General features: G+C 36.1%; 1 protein-coding gene across 1 annotated transcript in view; it reads left to right on the forward strand.

Annotated features, from left to right (window-relative positions):
* The window catches only part of LOC122809199 (alpha-tectorin-like), a 1,556,410-nt gene that overhangs the window by 1,328,937 nt on the left and 208,259 nt on the right, over positions 1–19,214 (forward strand). The window lies entirely within an intron of this gene.

Raw genomic sequence — 19,214 nt, forward strand, 5'->3', positions numbered from 1 at the left:
TTTTTGGTTTGTTCCTCATAAAATTTGTGGTTTTCTGGCAAACCATTTAGGAATTAAGTCACTAAATAATGACAGACATTGAGTTTCAGACTTCATAACCTTCAGAAAAATGCATGCTAAAGCAAGACCTGTTATTCTATCAACTAAGTTTATACAAGAGCAATATTTAGTACTGTTTGTATATTCCCCCAATATATTTGATCTTGTCCAGATTTCCTGCGTTAACAAGTTGAGAGGTATGTGCAAATAAATTGCTTTATGGAATTAGGCATATCCAAACCTCTCAACTGTCTCCAATTTTGGCTCAAAATATTGGTCTCCCTCTAATAATCCCTCCACAAAATGGCAATTTTGGAAGAAAACATGGAGGGTTTACAATTAATGAATAACTAATAATCAGAGTTATAGATTACTTTTATTTCAGAAATGCATGTAAATTTGTTTATTTTGTCAGCTGCTCAAGTTAACAGTACTAAACTTTAAAAAAAGTGTCCTTTCTTTGACAGGTTCCCAGCTGTATTGTGTGGCTACTTTATATTTTTGCATCATATTTCTGGTTCATTTTTCATAAAATTGTAGTTTTCTGGCAAATTAGAGGCAAATAATTAAAGACTGAAGTTAGAAAATAATGACAGACATTTGAGTTTCAGATTTCATACCCTTTCAAAAATTTTGAGTTTCAGATTGCATACCCTTCCAAAAATTCATACTAATGTTAGACCTTTTATTCTATTAGAAAGTTTACAAGAGCAATATTTAAATATTGTCCTTATTTTTGGGCCTTTGTCCTACTTCTGTGTATGGCTTTGTCCAGATTTCTTACTCTGAGGTTGAGAGGTATGACAAATGTGTCAGGGCCATCACAGTCAGCCAGGGACATTTCAAATTGTAACATACTTGTTGCACCCCACTCTCCCATGTCAGTGACTCTGGATGTGTCCAAGCAAGGCAAGGAGCAGTTATGCAGTGTACGTGTGCAGAGTATCCCGCAATCCAAGGTAGACACAAGTATTACAGTGGCTTTTCATCTGTCCTTGCTTGATTTTGCAGAATGTTCTGTTTTTCTATCATATTTTTATACTGTTGATTTATGCTTCTTATTATTCAGAAAGTGCCCATTTCTCTGTGTTTAAGTAGCAATAGTTTCATGACCATCAGCTAAGCTTGTCTGAGATTGTAAGATGCAAGTAAGCTTTAATAATCATACTGTTAAAGAATTACCAACATTGAAAGCCTTTTTGTTGTTGCCATGCAGAGAATACTTACATAACTAGATAATGTATAAGCCTTAGGTATTGAAATGCATATGACAGTATTTGTAATAAAGGACAGGATTACACTATTTTAAGAAGCCCATTACATTTGTTGGAGACTTGCAGTCATCTTTGCAGGCTTTACCTGTAAACTAAACAGAATGCCAATATATCATGTGTAACCTGTGCAGTAATCCTGTTAGCAATTTATCTTGAGCTTGTTTCTTGTTTGCTGTTTATTTTTTTACTTTGATCATGTTTTCTCCATGAAACAAATAGAGAGTTGTTGTCAGGCAGCAGGTCTTTGTTGGATAAGAACCATTTTTACAAGTGGGGGTATCACAGAGATTGCTACTTTCAGCATGTTACTTGGTGCGTTTATAAAGCTGAATATAAATTATAATTAGAATTGCAGTGCAAGGAGAAGTGGTTTGAGTTGAGTGCTGCTTGTTTTTTCTTATACTTGACTTTGACTACATTCCAGTAATGTATTCAAAAAGTAATTTATTTTTTTATGCCTCACAACCTTTTTGTTTCCATCTAGATATTAAGTAAGCTGTCATGCAGCCAATGCATTGAAATATTTTTTTTCTTCTATACTTCATTTTGTCTTGATTGGACTCTTATAATGAAGGCTTGTCACACAGGGCAGTGTATTTAATTAAAGCTCCAGGTTTTGTGGTTTTTGAGCATAGCTCCTCCCCTTTCTAGTTGGCCGCACCCCTTCCCATTCAGCTGTCTCCTGCAGCCCCTTTGATTTGAAGTCACCAGCTGCCACTGCTGTGCAAGCAGCTCCATAGCTGCCCCTGTCAAGGCTGTGACCAAAGATAATGAACATGATGAGGCTAGGAGTGCCTTCCAGAGACGGCTTCTGAATCTTCATGGGAACATGCCTTGACTACATTTTTTAAGATGGCCCATCTGCAGCTGGAACACAGTGAATGCTGTGATGGAAAGAGCAACAGACATATATATGGCTGGTATGCACAGTCTCGTAGAGCAAATAGTAGATTTGCTCCAGTGGCAGCTTGCTTTCATCAGAGCTGATCAACAGTGAGTTGATGGATTCCTGAAATATCTAACCAGAGTGGGAAGGTAATAAACTGATAGTTGTATATATCCTACCCTATACCCCAGGCATGGGTGCTCACCTTCCTTTTGTATCCCATCTCATACACTGTACATTTTTTAAACCTCATGATCAATATTTTTAATCCAGTTGGTATCTCCTTCTCTCTATATATATATATATATATATATATCTCAGTTATGTGTGATGTTGTCTTGGAGCAAAGAGTTTAGTCAATATAAAATATTTTACAAATTAATCAGTAATACTGGATTAAAATCTATTACAGGCTGTAAATAAATTATTTTTCCAACTGGAGAAATATGTATTGCATCAATAATGTGCTTATAGCAACAGAATGTGCATGTGACCATAAATCAGTATAATTTGTATTTTTTATTGATTGTAAAGTATGTATGTTGATGTACTGTGGGGTGAAAAATCTGGGGAAAATAATATGCAAATGTACAAAGCAATTTTTGCAAGACTGCATTCCTAGATTTGCTCAGGAAAGAAAAACTGGTCTAGGATTGCAAGTATAGATGGTAGAGGTCTTTATTATTGTTCAGTGTGAGTAGGTAGATGATTAAAGCTATATATAATGATTATGATGTGTCAAATGATATTACAGCAAAGGTATAGCTGAAAAGGAAAATGTGATGCGGTAAATGAAAGTGAAGGAAGGGAAAGGAACCACTAGATGGCAGACAAACACAAGAAAGGCTGCATCAGTTTGTGCTGAAGCATATATTCTGTGTGTGGATGGTGTTCTACAATTTCTACATTTTGGAAGATGTAAGGAAGAAACATACAATGACGAAACTGTAAGTCTGGCATGTTGAGGGCAGTATTGATGGTGAGACTGAGTATGTTACAGGGAATTTGGCAAGAATATATATTGAGCATGACAGCGACATGAAAATAAGTGTGAAGCAGAAGAATGGATGAAAGAAAGTTCAGACTAATACAGGTGGGAAAGGTTATTAAGTAATTAATTAAGCAGATATTGTGAAGATATTGGGTAGAATGGTTTGTCTTAAGAAGTGCATCACTTTTTATCTTTCACCTTTTTTTAGTAGAAACACATCCTGCAAGATGTAAGTAACTGTATGCTTTGGTCTGTGGATGTAAAACTTGTAATGAAGCTTCTTAATATATTAGCATGGCGGTTACCTAAATATATTAGCATGGCGGTTACCTAAGGTGATCAGCAGGTTTCAGATAGAATAGCATGGTGGCTATCTAAGGTGATCAGCAAGTTTCAGATAGAATAACATGGTGGTTACCTGAGGTGAGCAGCAGGTTTCAGACAGAATAGCATGGTGGTTATCTAAGGTGATCAGCAGGTTTCAGATAGAATAACATGGTGGCTACCTGAGGTGATCAGCAGGTTTCAGATAGAATAGTATGGTAGTTATCTAACATGATCAGCAGGTTTCAGATAGAATAACATGGTGGTTACCTGAGGTGATCAGCAGGTTTCAGATAGAATAGCATGGTGGTTACCTAGGTGATCAGCAGGTTTCAGATAGAATAGCATGGTGGTTACCTGAGGTGATCAGTAGGTTTCAGATATAATAGCATGGTGGTTACCTAGGTGATCAGCAGGTTTCAGATAGAATAGCATAGTGGTTACCTGAGGTGATCAGCAGGTTTCAGAAATAATAGCATGGTGTTATCTAAGGTGATCAGCAGGTTTCAGATAGAATAGCATGGTGGTTATCTAAGGTGATCAGCAGGTTTCAGATAGAATAGCATGGTGGTTATCTAAGATGATCAGCAGGTTTCACATAGAATAGCATGGTGGTTAATTAAGGTGATCAGCAGGTTTCAGATATAATAGCGTGGTGGTTTCCTAGGTGATCAGCAGGTTTCAGATAGAATAGCATGGTGGTTACCTAAGGTGATCAGCAGGTTTCAGATAGAATAGCATGTTGGTTAACTAAGGTGATCATCAGGTTTCAGAAAGAATGGCATAGTGGTTAACTGAGGTGATCAGCAAGTTTCAGATAGAATGGCATGGTGGTTAACTGAGGTGATCAGCAGGTTTCAGACAGAATAGCATGGTGGTTAATTGAGGTGATCAGCGAGTTTCAGATAGAATAGTATGGTGGTTACCTAAGGTGATCAGCAGGTTTCAGATAGAATAGCATGGCTGTTACCTGAGGTGATCAGCATGTTTCAGATAGAATAGTATTGTGGTTACCTGAGGTGATCAGCAAGTTTCAGATATAATAGTATGGTGGTTACCTAAGGTGATCAGCAGGTTCCAGATAGTATTTAAATGTAAAATTCACAATGGCAATTTGTTCTGAAGAAGTCATACTAATTGATGAAAGTACTTAACCTGTTCATTTTATTATTTTTTAATATTAAACAAAGATTGCAGACTCGCAACGCTGTGCTCTTTTATTTTGACTGCTGTGCTCTTTTATTTTTATTGATTGTTATAATATCAACCCCATTCAGTCAAAACACCAAAAACCGAACAGTCAGAATAGCAAATTTTTTCCCAGGGAAAATATTCGCTGTTCTGACAAAGATACACACAACTCAAGCACACCAGAATAAATAATCCACACACATACACTTCACAAAACCCTACACTAAACCAGACATACACCACTAGCTACCCACTTACCTTAACCCAACCCTAACCCTAAGGTCCCTAACTATCGCACACTCTCCTTACCCGCTCCCTAACCCTAAATCACCTACCCCATCCTAACACTCACGTCCACACAATCGCACATTTACCTGACCCATGCCCTAACCCTAACTCACTAAACCCCCCCAACCCTAAAGTCTGTCACTACCGCACACTCAGCTCACCCGCGCCCTAACCCTCAAGTCCCTAACTACCGCACACTGACCTTACCCCAGTCTGTTCGCTCACTTAACTTAACCCAGTCCGTAACCATTGCACCACACTTACCTGACCCCAGTCTGTAACCTCCGTTCGCTAACTTCCTTAATCCCGGTCCATAACCATCGCACCACACTGCTGTAAATAGCGAAGCCACGGACCACCAAAATTTTACCCTAGGTAAAATTTAGATGTTCCGAGGCTTCGCTATTGTCAGCTTTCACTCTAAAGGGTTCGATATTATAACATTCAAAGTTTTTGAACTTCGATGTTATAATATAGACCCGGTTACCTGAGGTGATCAGCAGGTTTCAGATAGAATAGCATGGTGGTTATCTGAGGTGATCAGCAGGTTTCAGAAATTATAGCATGGTGGTTACCTAAGGTGATCAGCAGGTTTCAGACCTGTGAAGGGTAATGCGCAGTATTTTGATTCTCCGAGACAATTGTGTGAAATGTTTAACCACTGTGGGAAGGGGAAGATAAATGGGCATTTTTTACCAAATAAAGAAAGCATTTAGGTTCATAAGTTAAGTACTAGGCTAGCTGCCCTTGTTTTAAGCCTAGCCAATTTCCTTTACACAGGTGAAAATCAAACCATGTACCATGTGTCTGTGAGGCAAACACCTTAGCCATAACACTAACTCCAAACCCCATTTTTGGTAATATGGACCTCAGTGGCATACAAAAGAATTTAGATGAATCAGGGATACACATAACGTCTGCATGTTGGTTAAATAACTGTTTAGTGGGATGAAAAAGAATATTTTGATTAACTGCAGGTTCAGCAGGTCTTCTTTGTAAAGAGGGCAATTTTCTGAAAGCTCTTCTAAGTCTTCTTCTGTATGTGGTATTTTGTGGCTTTAGCAGAGAATGTTAGTGTCATGCCTACATATGTGTCAAGAAGGGAAGTTTGAAAAGTTTTTTCTTAGGTAGTGACTATAGTGGCATAGAGGGATTAACATCCGGACCACAGCACAACCAACTTGGGTTCAATTTGCAGAATGGGTGGCTGACATAATGGCAGGGTGGCTGTGTGTGCACATCCAAGGGGAGAGCAGCGATATGGGTGATATTTGGAAGAGCATTCAGAGCAATAGCAGCTCCTTAGCAGAGGCTGGAAAGCCAATTGCAATATACTCAGCTGAAGGGTTGGGGCAGCTTGCCAATGGTAGCACCATGTAGAAGTGTCGGGTGGGCTGACATGGTCTACACATTCCACATCTCATGAGGCCAACCTCAGCAAGCATTTCTAGGATAAAAGGGACAGGATTAAGTAGAATCCACCTCCAGTTGATTATAGTACAATAACAAACCCCATAATGCCCTCAGTTGAATATGGCATCAATTTAATAATAGTCCAAGTCATGACTGGAATGATCAGTAGACCCACCATGGACATGGGGCACTGGGACAGCTGTTAGGATGACTCCAGGAAAAAAAAAAAAAAAAAAGGTTATGGCTTAGGTGAAGACCTCTTGAGGAGTAGTTAAAAGAAAAAGGACATGGAGGATATACGTAAGCAGGTAATGTCAGCTCGCCCATCCTGGGACTAGGGAAGTAGCCTGTGCTCACTGCAGTAATAGTGTTAAGAGCAGAGCAGGTTCCGTTCTTCAAACAGTGTGTTTGTTTGGAAGGCTGCATGCGAATGAAAGTGTGATTGCTCCACCCTAAAAAGCAACAATTGTTGTGCTTGCATGATTGTTGAGGGGTGATGGGAGACAGTGTACCCTCCTTGGCAGTACTAGGATGCTGCACCAGTGTTTTCAATCTTTGCAACGGCCCTGGACTTGGTTTTGTTGATCCTGCAGGAGGCTACTGTGATCCACTGGGGACAGTGAATGAAGAGAGGAGCTGGTGAGCTGCAGGGAGCAGGAAAAAGTTAAAGTTAAGGTTATTGACATTCTGTGGTAAATAGAAAAAGGGTAAATGTAAGGACAAACAAAGGAAAGTGTGAAGACCTGTGAATGAGGCTTAAGAGGAGATTGTGTAATCGAAGAGCTTGAGTTTAATTATGAGTATGACCTTTATGGATTTTTGAAATATTTGAGAGTAATAACTGAGAAATTTAGTTAGGATAAGTTAAGCATATATTTAGAGATAGACCAGAACTCAGCAGAAAGTTTTTTTTTTTTTTTTTTTTTTTTTTAATGAAGCAGGTGAAAAACATTCATTTATATCTATCACAATTTGAAGTGAGTTTAATATATACTTTGGGAGATGTCATTGCTCCAGAATTAAATGCAGTAAAGAAGGATACAGTATAATTTGATGAGTGAAGATAGGTAGAGTATAGTGAACATATTGCTGATTTTCTTTTCAGTTTTTCTTAGTGAATCTGTAGCCAGTATGATAGAGGAGTTCCAAGGAAGATAGGATGAGTTAAGGAATGAAGTGTTTACAAATGGCATGTGGGTTATAACTACAAAATGGATAAGGGGATTATGGGTAAAATCAGAAGTGTGAGGGAAGAGGCAGCTGATACAATAAAATGCATTATGAAGGAGGAGTCCTCAACATTTTGTTTTAGCACCATGGGTGAGAAAACTGGAGAAGTTAAGGATAAGTATTAAAAAACAAATAAGATTAAACAAGGTGAGCATTCCAGTTCATATATGAGATATAGGCTTTATTTTTGGTCCCAATAATATTTCAGTGGTGGCTATTTTGAAATAGAAACAACAGGATGAAAGGTAAAGTAGGCATGAGTGTTTCAAACAAAATTGTATGGTTCATCTGCATTTAATGAGGCTTTATTGAAGATTTTGGAACATTTAATGCTAACAAATATAAAATGGACTGGTGGTTAAAACATGTTTCATGTGAAAATGTAATGCCTGGGCAATATGGCATGAAATGAAGCATTACCTCTGGTACATGAAATATGGTTGTTTTGCATTACAGTGGCATATACTGACTGCATGAGGTGCTTTTTTTTTCCATTTCTAGAAAGTTGTATGTCTTGTTTCTTAAATTTTCTAATATTATTCAGTGTAGAGTATTTAAAGTTAGGGAAAGCATGTTGTACCATAATTTTTCCATGGTGATGACATTTTTTGTATTATCTATAGATGAATTGCTTGGGTATTTTTTGTTATATGTTTAATAATCGATATCTCCTTGTTTTCATTTTTTTCTTCTCTGTATATGTTTTAAGTTGACTATTTTTTGTTTGTTTTAGTAAACATTCTCCCTGCTTCCTTCCCAACTTCTTCACATTATATACTAATAATAGAAAGCCGTTGCCTTGGTTGCCTTTTATTGCTCCTCTGCCATACTTCATGTCTTGTTTTCTCCATTTACCTTCCCTGAAGTACAGATGCATCTCCTTTCCTTCTGTCAACTCCTCCTCCCTTCTATCTTAATTTAAGAGTGTGATTGTAGAGATTCTATTCTACCCTGCCCACTCCATATTCAGTCATTACTCTGTCTAATGCCACCCCTTGTCAGTGTGCAAGATTATGATGCAGGAAACACTTTTAAGAATTCTACAAATAATACCCTTTACTAACATCTCTCTAATACCTTTCAGATACTACTTTTCATACCAATTCAGTGATCTCCTCTGGCACCTGCATGCATTACAATATTCATGTAACTCTTCCCATACAGGCCATTTTGGTCAACCTTTCATATTTTTTAAGGTCTAAATTTGAACACAGGTAGCCATCAACAGTATGCCTTGACAAAGTGCCCAGTTTTCTTGGAAACTGAACTTTCAGTTACTGATACCCTCGTTTCTTTTCATCCACATAGATCTTCTAGTCTTTCTTTGCCACTTGCTTCTGTCATCAGCCTATGGTAACCTTGCTAGCCAGGCATGCTTGCAAAGCTGGCAATGAGTGCCTATAAAGATCCAGTTCTGACATACGTGATTCTTTGGAGCATGCCTCCAAGCTAGGCTGCAGCACACACTCAAGAATTTCTGCATCTTCTACTCATGTGTGGGCTATGATTTCACAAAAAAGTCTTCTTTGTATTGCAGTAAATGAAAATATAAAACCAAAACTTCACTTTAAGAGGGTAACAATTAATCAAAACTTTGTATAGCTAAAGGTACTGCCACATCACTTGTCCTGATTATAGTGAGTCCTCATTAGCCTGAACCTATCAGTTTTCATATCCCTGGACAGATCTTAGCCATTGTCAAGAAAACCTGTTTTTACACTGGTATAACACATTTCAGCACAGACACTGCAGTCTTTTTCTGTCTGCACCTAAAATGAATGAATGCTATATTAAAGCACTCATGCCCTTAGAAAAAAAAAAACATAATAAAAAAAAAATAAAATGATAATTCTTTGTAGTTCTGGAGTGGAAATCTTAAGCAGATGCATAAAAACAAGCCAAATTGGCAGTATTAGAGCCTATTGTTGCAAGCTTACTACTCAAGCAGGCAATAGTAACAAATGTGTATACAGTTGTACTCGGTATCACAAAATGGCCTAAATTTCCATTTTATTTCTATTTGTTAATCAAGTAAACCCACTAGGTGCTAGTCACTTTTCAGGGTCAGCCCACTAGCAAGGTTTCATTAAGTGGCTTACTCTGAGTCATACAGTAGACAAATGGAAACTGTGGGACTCAGATCATGAGCTAAACAATGAAGCACATTAGCAATCCATAGTCTTAATGCAGTACAATAAACAGTCACGCTGTGGCTGCAGTGGAATCTCATCTTTGTAGTTGTTATCTCATTGCTGACTTTGTTATTTATAGGTGAAATGTTTCTGCCTGCCACATATTGTGCTGACGTAGTACATTAGGTTTTACTTGATAAATTTCATGCAAGGTAGTTTTTCATAATAATCCACTAAAGAGGTTAAGATAGCTTACAATGCAGCATGAGTTCTATTATTGCAGAAAATAGAGTTTATGTTTTCTGATATGAGAAATTTCTTAACTGCTATAAATAACATTAGCAAGTGCAATAATTTAGACCATGCCTGCAAATTACATAAGTATTGTAAGACATTGATAACTGTTGGAAAGTGTTTTGGACATATCAGATTTTATAATCATTGCATACAGTTTGTTTCACTACCACAAAAGGCACACTTTAAATGTATTTGTGGTCTGAAAGCAAGCAAGAACAGAATTTCAGTAATACAGATGTACAGTTTATTATTTTAATTGCTGCTGATATTAATGATTGCTGATTTAAAAAAAACATATGATTACTTGTTGTGGTGACAATTTTTAAATTTTATCATTGAATTACTGCACTTTTACATGTTTGACACACATCTCTTAGGAAATTTGATGAGTGAAAAAAATACTTAATAAAAATTAAAAGCTGAGTGTGAATCATTTTTGTTCACACATATAGGATGCTGTATAAGTGCTTTTGTTTTTCATTTATAAAAGTGCAAGGAATGTAGTTAGTAATTGCTACCCACGTTTAGGATAGCATTAGTTGATTGAATGGGCATTAAGTGATATGTAGACATGTTTAAATTCAGAACTGAGGCAATAAGACCGTCATAGAGCAGTTGTAAAGAAAGTTAAAAAATGTTCTGAGTTGTGCATGTCCACACTTAGGAAAACTTTTTGCTTTAGTATCATGTGTATAATGTGTTAAATGGTTACATCATATTATAGTCAAGTATTTCAATGAATGCCCATACAAAAAAAATAACAGTCGTAATGCCCCCTTAGTATTTAGATGGTTAGAGCTTGGGTGTGGATTTTATGATACAGAATTCAAAATTTTAAGTTAGTGAATGTTGTTTTTTTAAATTGTTATAAACCATATGCTTCAGATATACAAACTGTAGTTTGCTTTAAATCTGCAATTTACAGTGTTTACTACTGTGAAGGAAATTAAGGGTATGACTAGGTAATATATTCCCTGGTGAAAAGGCAGATCATAATTTATATAATAAGTAGAGTAAAGACAGAATAGAGGCAACTACATCTATGTTACCACATGTTTTGTAGTGAATTATTTACTCTCTAAGTATAACTGAGAAAGGAATTACAAATGGGAATGGAGACAAAAAGAGGTGGGGAACTATCAATATGAAAATAAAGAAACCCTGAGCTTCGAAAAAAGTCAAGCCAAAGTAATGGAGAATTAAAATAAAAAAGAATACCTATGTTGTTTGAGTAGCACAGTGAAAGAGTGCTGAATATAACACCACTGTTTGATGATAAAAGTAAATCACAAATACTCTGTACGAGGCGACTGGATATAATGTGACTGTGCTATTCATACTTTTGAGTGCAAATCTAAGTTGGTTCACATAACATGGAATAATGGTAATTACAACATATACTAATAAACTCAGTGTACCCACTAATAATTATCTATTCTTTGGAAATCATATAAAAAAATAATATTTTTTTTTCAGGTGCTTAAGTGTTTAAATGTGTTTTAATGAAACAAGTGGACACAGATCAGTGTTGTATGGAAAAAATTCAAACACAAAATAGCAAGGCATAATGGAAAAAATGGTAACTAATGAAATAATAGGAAATAGTTATAAAGAATTGTAGCATTTAATAAAGAGAAAAAAATAAAGTGTTTCAAGTAACAGAGGAAATAGAGTAGTAAGGAAAAAAGTCTAGAGGGCAAATAGAACCTAAACAGTCTAATGCAAACAGAAAAATTGTGAGGAAAGGATAATAAGGTATGGCAGTTAGTACAAAAGATTATGGCTATGGGCTGTTAATGAGCTGCTTCTTATAGTCTCATGTTTGATTCTGTCAGTGTCCTTTACTTGATGTGTGATTTTAAGTAAGTCACTAAACCAGACAGATGGTCTTATGGATCACATGCTGGTTAACTACCTATGAAGGTGTGAAATTATAAATATGTTAATAGAAAGGGAACATCTGGAAATGGGAAGTAAATCAGAAAGAGTGGCAAAAATGAGTTATCAATAACACAAGAGGTAATTAAAAAGGCTATTAAGATCAATATGAAAGAAAATGTAAGTTCCAACTAATGGATAAGTATAGAGACAGCAATGAATTACAAGAAAGGGTGAGCAAGGTACAGATAACTAGATATTTGTCTGGTAAATATGAAATAAAAATCAAAGTTTGATAGTCAACTGTCTATAATAAGAGAAGCAATCAAGTATACATATAAAGAATTAGCAAAGGAATTTGAGCTTTAAAAGCTGTAAATGCTATAACAAGGACCAAGAAAAGCTGATAATATAAGGAATCAAGACTGGGTATATCAAAACTCCATGAATAAAGATGAATGTCTACTGAAATTCATAAAAACTAAAAATGGAAAAGAAATTGAGGAATTCAGACAAAATAATAGTAGATCCTTTTTTAAATGTTAATCAACTATGTCCTGGGAGACATTATTCTAAGCTTAGATGTTGTGAAAGATAAAAAAGTGATAAAATCTTTACATTAATAATTTAATCTCCTATAGAAAACAGCACTAAATATATAAAAGTCAAGCCAACAGGCAACCTTGTATCCAGCAAGCCAATCCAACAAAACTTCTTTTCCTTATAAGACATAAAGACTTTGTCAGAGTATACCAATGATATATTAGAAGATTAAAAGTGGAGAAAATGATCTCGAAATCCGAGATGAATTACAAAGTTTCGCTGTAAAATGACAGAAGTGACAGAATGAACAAACTATATAAAAGGACAAAATTAAAAGAAAATTATCTTTCTTATTTAATAATTCAAGAAAGACACCACAGTAATGTTATAAAAGGCATGAAGGTGCTATTTGAAATCATTATTGAACTGGAAAAAGACATGAAAGAAATTATTTGGATCCTAGACTAACGAGCATATCACACGTGTACATGATAACTTAAAAACACTAAATAAAAGATTAGCTAATGTACATAAATACTGGACAAATTGAAAAGAGAAGAAAGAATTGGATTCGAAAAAGGTGGCTACTAGGAAAAGTTGCATTTCAAAAATAATAAATAAAAAACAGAGCCTTTCAGTAGAATTGCATCAATATTATATTGTAAGATATAGCAAGATTATAAAGTAAGGTGACTGACAAAGATTTTGGGAAGTTTGCACAAAAGTATATCTCCTATTCCCAGAAGACTGGTGGAGATATAGGTAAAATTAAAATTAAAGTCCAAATTTTTGATATATTTAGTGTGATTGCAATAAAAAGTTAAAAATATGGAAGACATAGTGGAAGAACAGTAATATTAATTATAGTTTATAAGGGTTTACAGATAGTAACTATTAAATAGCTGATGAGTATGTTTTTCATTGGTGTAAAATAGGATGTAGGAAAGTAACAATTATAAATATCTCTAATGCATCGGAAATATTTATTTTACAAGGAGAACAATCATTGTGCTAGTTTATAGATGAGCAGATAGTGGACAGTTAAAATAGGAGGCATGGCAAGACTATCTGTTGTGACTTAATACGAGGACTGGTCTTTTGAGTAATTATTGCATTTAGAGAGAAGAGAAAGAAAATGAACCCAAAATAATGTAGTTTCCATCAGTAAAGAAATAAATATGTAGTGTGTATAGCTGGTAACTTCTAATAGTTTGATCAAAATGGATGTGATCAATTAAAATGAATTGGTTCATAGTTTAGTACTAAGCTAACTGCCCTTATGAACCATTTTAAGCCTAGCCAATTATCCCTTGTGAGACTCAAGCCCTGCACCTTGTATTTGTAAGGCAAACACCTTAGCCATTAAGCCACCCTCCCAACCAAATCATGACTTCACTTAAGTCACAAGTTCCCTTTTATGGCAGACAGGTACATCTGTCAATGATTATTTCAAACACCTCAAGATTTAGATAAAATTTGAAGTTTGATCATTGAGGTGAGTTAAAAATTGATTATAATCTTTTGATAACATACCAAATTGAAAACACAGTGGACAAATTCATAGACAATGGAATGAAATACATATCAGATTACTGACTGAGTATATGAACACAATATTTGGACTGATGAAAAATTAAATGACATACAGGCCAACAAGAAGAAAAGGTACAGTTGTTGAAGAAGAGTAAATATGCTGTACAAAGAATTTATTATGGGATATGACAGATTAAGCTGGAAAGGACAACTGGTTACCAAAAAGGTTGGTTTAATCAAAATGCTCTGAAGAAAAAATTCATAATAAAGCTATTCATTCATAAAGGTTGTAAGGAAATATTATAGCTGATACAATTAAAAAGGAGAGTTCTGCAAAATTAAGGTAGAATGAGATGGTGGATATAATACAGAGATTTGAGACTAATTCATTCTGAAAAGAAATAAACTGTGATTGTAAAAACACTCAGGCGACTGATTTATAGATGAGGAAACATGCAGCAGGTATTGTATAGAAAAGTATAATAAAGTTGAAGACAACAGTAAATAAGAAAAGCAAAAGGACTGAGGAGTAGAATGGAAAAATGGCATACAAATGTACTGAACAGGAAGGGGAAAGTATAAAAACATTAAAAAAGACCCCCCAAAAGGCCTACTACTACTTTTTCCAATATACCATGTCAGCACTAAAATTACCTTCCTTCCACATTACCTCTCTAAACAATACAGCTATTGAAGTAGTTACTCATACCAAATTGCTTGAAGTCACCATTGATGACAACTTAAAGTTCACTCTTCACATACAAAACTGCATAAAAATTCATCAAAAGCTAGCTGTACTATATAGAATTCCTCTAATCTTTTACCCTCTCTTCTCTATGGCTCACCTATTCTGACTAACATCCAGATCTCTCTTAAATCACAACTGGGGCAATGCTATAATAAGATAGCTAAATTTGCAGCTGACCTGCCACATGAACTTCATCATTGCTCTGCATTACGTGTTGTCACCTGGTTAGAACTCCCACATAAACTAGCTCAGACTCAACTTCTTCTAACCCATAAAGTACTACATAACCCCTTTACCTACCCATCTGTCTCCTCAGCACTTCATCACTATCTCCCAAATCACCATCTGCACTCTCAAGACTAAAATCTGCTTGAAATCTAGCAACCAAAAATGCATGGAACAAAGTCTGTACTCACACTGCATAACCAAACTATGGAACTATATCCCAAATTGAATCAGAACTATATTTAATCCTCTGTGTATTCCTTTCTCAAAGAATTTCTCACTAACTCCCGGCTATGCTATACATCAAGAAATACTTTACATTCTTACTAACCTTTCTTCATACTATCCAGCTATATCATTTCAACACATGCCCTCCCCTCATTCTTGGGGGGACTTGTATCATCTTTTTATTTCTTTGCTAACATAGTAGACTATGATTCTTATACTTTCATCATATTTAATTATATTTTTTTCTTCTTTATTACATCATGGATGTCTTCTCATGCTTAACTGTATCATGTGTACTCCACTCTCAAATTGTACTTATATATGCTTTTTAATTACATCTATACTACTGTTTTATTTGATGTTATTTAATTCTCTGGAGCTTTTCTTCCTGGACCTCTGCTGAAAATGGGTATTTATTACTCAGCTGAACGTACCCAGGAAACCAATGTCATTGAATAATAAATAAATGAGAAAGGGCAAAGTTACAGGCTCTGATGAACTCACAAATGAGATATTTGCATTAAGGAATGTTGCGTAAATTATTACTAATATTTTTAAAGCATTCCTCAATTAAATATCCCCTCTCATGGCATGACCAGATGGAATAATTGTCTCTGTTTTTAAGAAAGGCTTCCTAAAATACTTCAAATGTTACAGGCTAATACTCATCATAGTAGAAAATATAACGAAAAGTTTGCATTCTGCCCAGATTGTATATATTTTCAATTAATTTGTGTATATTATATCAATATATAATAGAGAAATAGATATCCTGCAGACATTAAAACTTTATGCAACATCAGTAGGCCACTGGCCAAAATTTGATAATACCAATAGAAAGAAATAATGGAAGAGAAGGGGTTTTGCATATATTTAATAACTGTAACATCAGCATTACGTACTCCAACTTGAGCAATGGCAAAAGTATCTATACGTGGACATTTGAACTAAAAATTTAAGACATGTACATGTATAATGCAAGGTTGTTTTTTACTTGCTTCCTGGTATGTCCTAATTTATATAGATAAAGTCTTCAACATTTCAGAAGAAATAAACCTGGAGACTTCATGGATAGGGAAATAATTTTATAGGTTCATAGGTTCATAGGTTCATACTAGGCTATCTGCCCAAGGGCATTTATAAGCCTAGCCCATAGTTATGTGGCTTTCGCCACCCCTTTAGTTTGAATAAAAAATATGCCTATCATTTTGCTGTGCCTCTGTCAAGCAGTGACACTGAAGTAATCCCTGGGGTATATCTGCAATCTCCCATCCATTGGTCAAGATTCCTCTTGAACAAGGCCAGAGAGGTGCTCTGCCTCACATGTACCGGGATTTTGTTCCACAGCATAGGGAGTCTCTGGGTGATGAATCTGTCCCTCCAGCACGTTCTATTTATAACCGTGTCAAGGTTTAAGTCTCCCGCCCTTGTGGTTCTGAGGGATCTAGATTTTTAGAGGTGAAGCATATTCATCAAATCTGGGTTTGACATGGCCTTATATGTCAGGCACAGGTCACCTCTGAGCAAGCGGTATGAGACTGAATAGAGCTGGAGTTCTTTCAGTCGGGCAGCATAAGACATATTTTGAGACCCTTTATCCTTTTGGTGAGGAACTTTTGGGGCCTTTCAAGCTGCAGCAGGTGTCTGGTCAGATACATTCCGAACGGGGCATTGTACTCAATCATAGGTCTAATGAGTGATGAGTACAGGGGGACGATGACCTCCCTTGATCTAGATGTGAATCCCTTCATGATCAGGTGGGTGATATAGAAGGTTTTCCTAACTACTTTAGCAACATGAGTGTCAAACGAAAGGCTACTGTCAACCTGGGTCCCCAGATCTCTGATGACTTTTTCTGTGCTCAGTGGATTGCCACCTATATGGTAGCTATGAGTAACCTTGTTTTTCCCGAAGGGTATGACTATGCATTTTTTGGCGTTTAACTTCAGGCCATGGCTCTGGCACCAGTTATCCGTTTCTGTGAGGCCCTTCTGGAGGATATCTGTGTCAGATGTGTTTTCGACTATGGCGCCCAGTTTGCAGTCATCTGCAAACTTTGTCAGCCATAACCCTCCTGTGTTTGCTTGTACTTCAGAAAAGTAGATGCCGAACAAGAGTGGACCCAGGACTGAGCCCTGTGGGACACCACTTGTGACAGGCTTTGAGTCTGACATGGCTCCACATGTTGATGACTTAGTAACTCTAACTACATCACAGGAAACTCCAAAGAAACAGATAATTATTGAACACTGATGGGATTAGACCTTCCTGCAAGCATAGTAGTCTGTCAAAAGAATGCAAAATATTTTAATAAAAATGAGCTAAGGTATTTTGGAACATACATGTGAATATAACTTTATGTAAAAATTATCTTTACACTTAAGGAAGTTAATTCAAGATGTATGGTATAAGAGAGAAATGAGGTAAAAAGAATACAATATTCAAGTTTCAAAGCTAACAATTAATGCCATTTGAATAGTATAGACTATTATGTCTTAACTGACATACATTTAAGGACAACTTATGCTAGGTGTAAATTTTAAATATACAATGGAAATCTTTGGAATGAAAGAATAAATAGTGAAATGGTCAGCAAGAAATGTCCTGTGACTGTAAATGTGACACGGATTTAGTCCTTCTCCTTATAAAATGCCTTCCTGTGTTAGGATAATAGAATATGTTTTCAAGCATTTTTTGGCCAAAATAAAAGGGTTTCCATGTCAAGAAAGATAAGGAAGTTGGCTATCTTGCTGTTCATCACTAGGGACAATCACACCACCAAGTGTAAAGTGATCTGTCCTCTTGCTTCACCTTACTAATAAAGAATAACCCTAAACATGACCCTGCACCTATTCCAACCCCCAACCCTATACCCAACCTTATTATTAGCACTATACACAACTCAGACACAGAACACGTACAAAACCTACACATGCACACACACACACACACACACACACACACACACACACACACACACACACACACACACACACACACACACACACACACCATAGCTATTACCTAACTTAACACCTACCCTAACCCTAAATTTCACACAGACCCAAAAATTTTATACAATATCCCCTTAATTTAGGAATTGTTTTTAGGTTTGTTTGTGTTCACAAATGCAATTCTGTTATTTACAATCACTTTGTTTAGTTGATTTTTTCTAAGATTTATTTTATCACAGATGAGATTTGTTTACTTATCTCAACCTCTCATCTATGATAATTATATATATATATATATATATATATATATATATATATATATATATATACATACACACAAATACATATACCACACACATATGTATCCCTCTGTGTGTGTGTATGTAGATATATATATATATATATATATATATATATATATATATATATATATATATATCGATCCACAACTCCTTTTTCCCATTTTAGCACATGGGGTTGGGGTGTCACTTCAACAGCAACAATCATCTTGAGCCAAGGTTTACAATGCTGGATAGCTAGTCTTGCCATGATAGTTCATCCTTACCACTCACTCACACCTATGGCCAATTTAGAGTGTCCAATCCAGCTATTGCATGTCTTTGGAATGTGGGAGGAAACCAAAGCACCTGGAGGAAACCCAAACGACCACAGGGAGGACATGCAGACTCTGCACAGAAGGTACCCCAGCCAAGAATCAAGCCAGAGAACGAACATTATCATTGCGAATGGACTGTGCATTCGCAATGATAACGTTCGCTCATGTAAGGGGATTGCGGTACAGTGTGGTTAGGGAAATACATCCCTTTCCTCACTGTAGTGTGATCTCGGAGTTGTAATATTAAGTTAGGGGGCGTGTGGGGGGCGCAGGGGGGCTTGCCCCCCTCCATAGATGTGAGTGTAGGCTAGTTAGGTAGGGAGTTAAGGGAAGGGTGGGAGTGCTGTTAATTGTCAAAAATGGCACAAGCAACATTTTCGACAATTAACAGCTGTTTTCGACATTAGGTGCCTACGGAAATGTT

This window comes from Protopterus annectens, chromosome 8.part0 (genome assembly GCF_019279795.1).
Source record: "Protopterus annectens isolate FY-2018-M chromosome 8.part0, PAN1.0, whole genome shotgun sequence".
Classification (NCBI taxonomy): Eukaryota; Metazoa; Chordata; order Ceratodontiformes; family Protopteridae; genus Protopterus; species Protopterus annectens.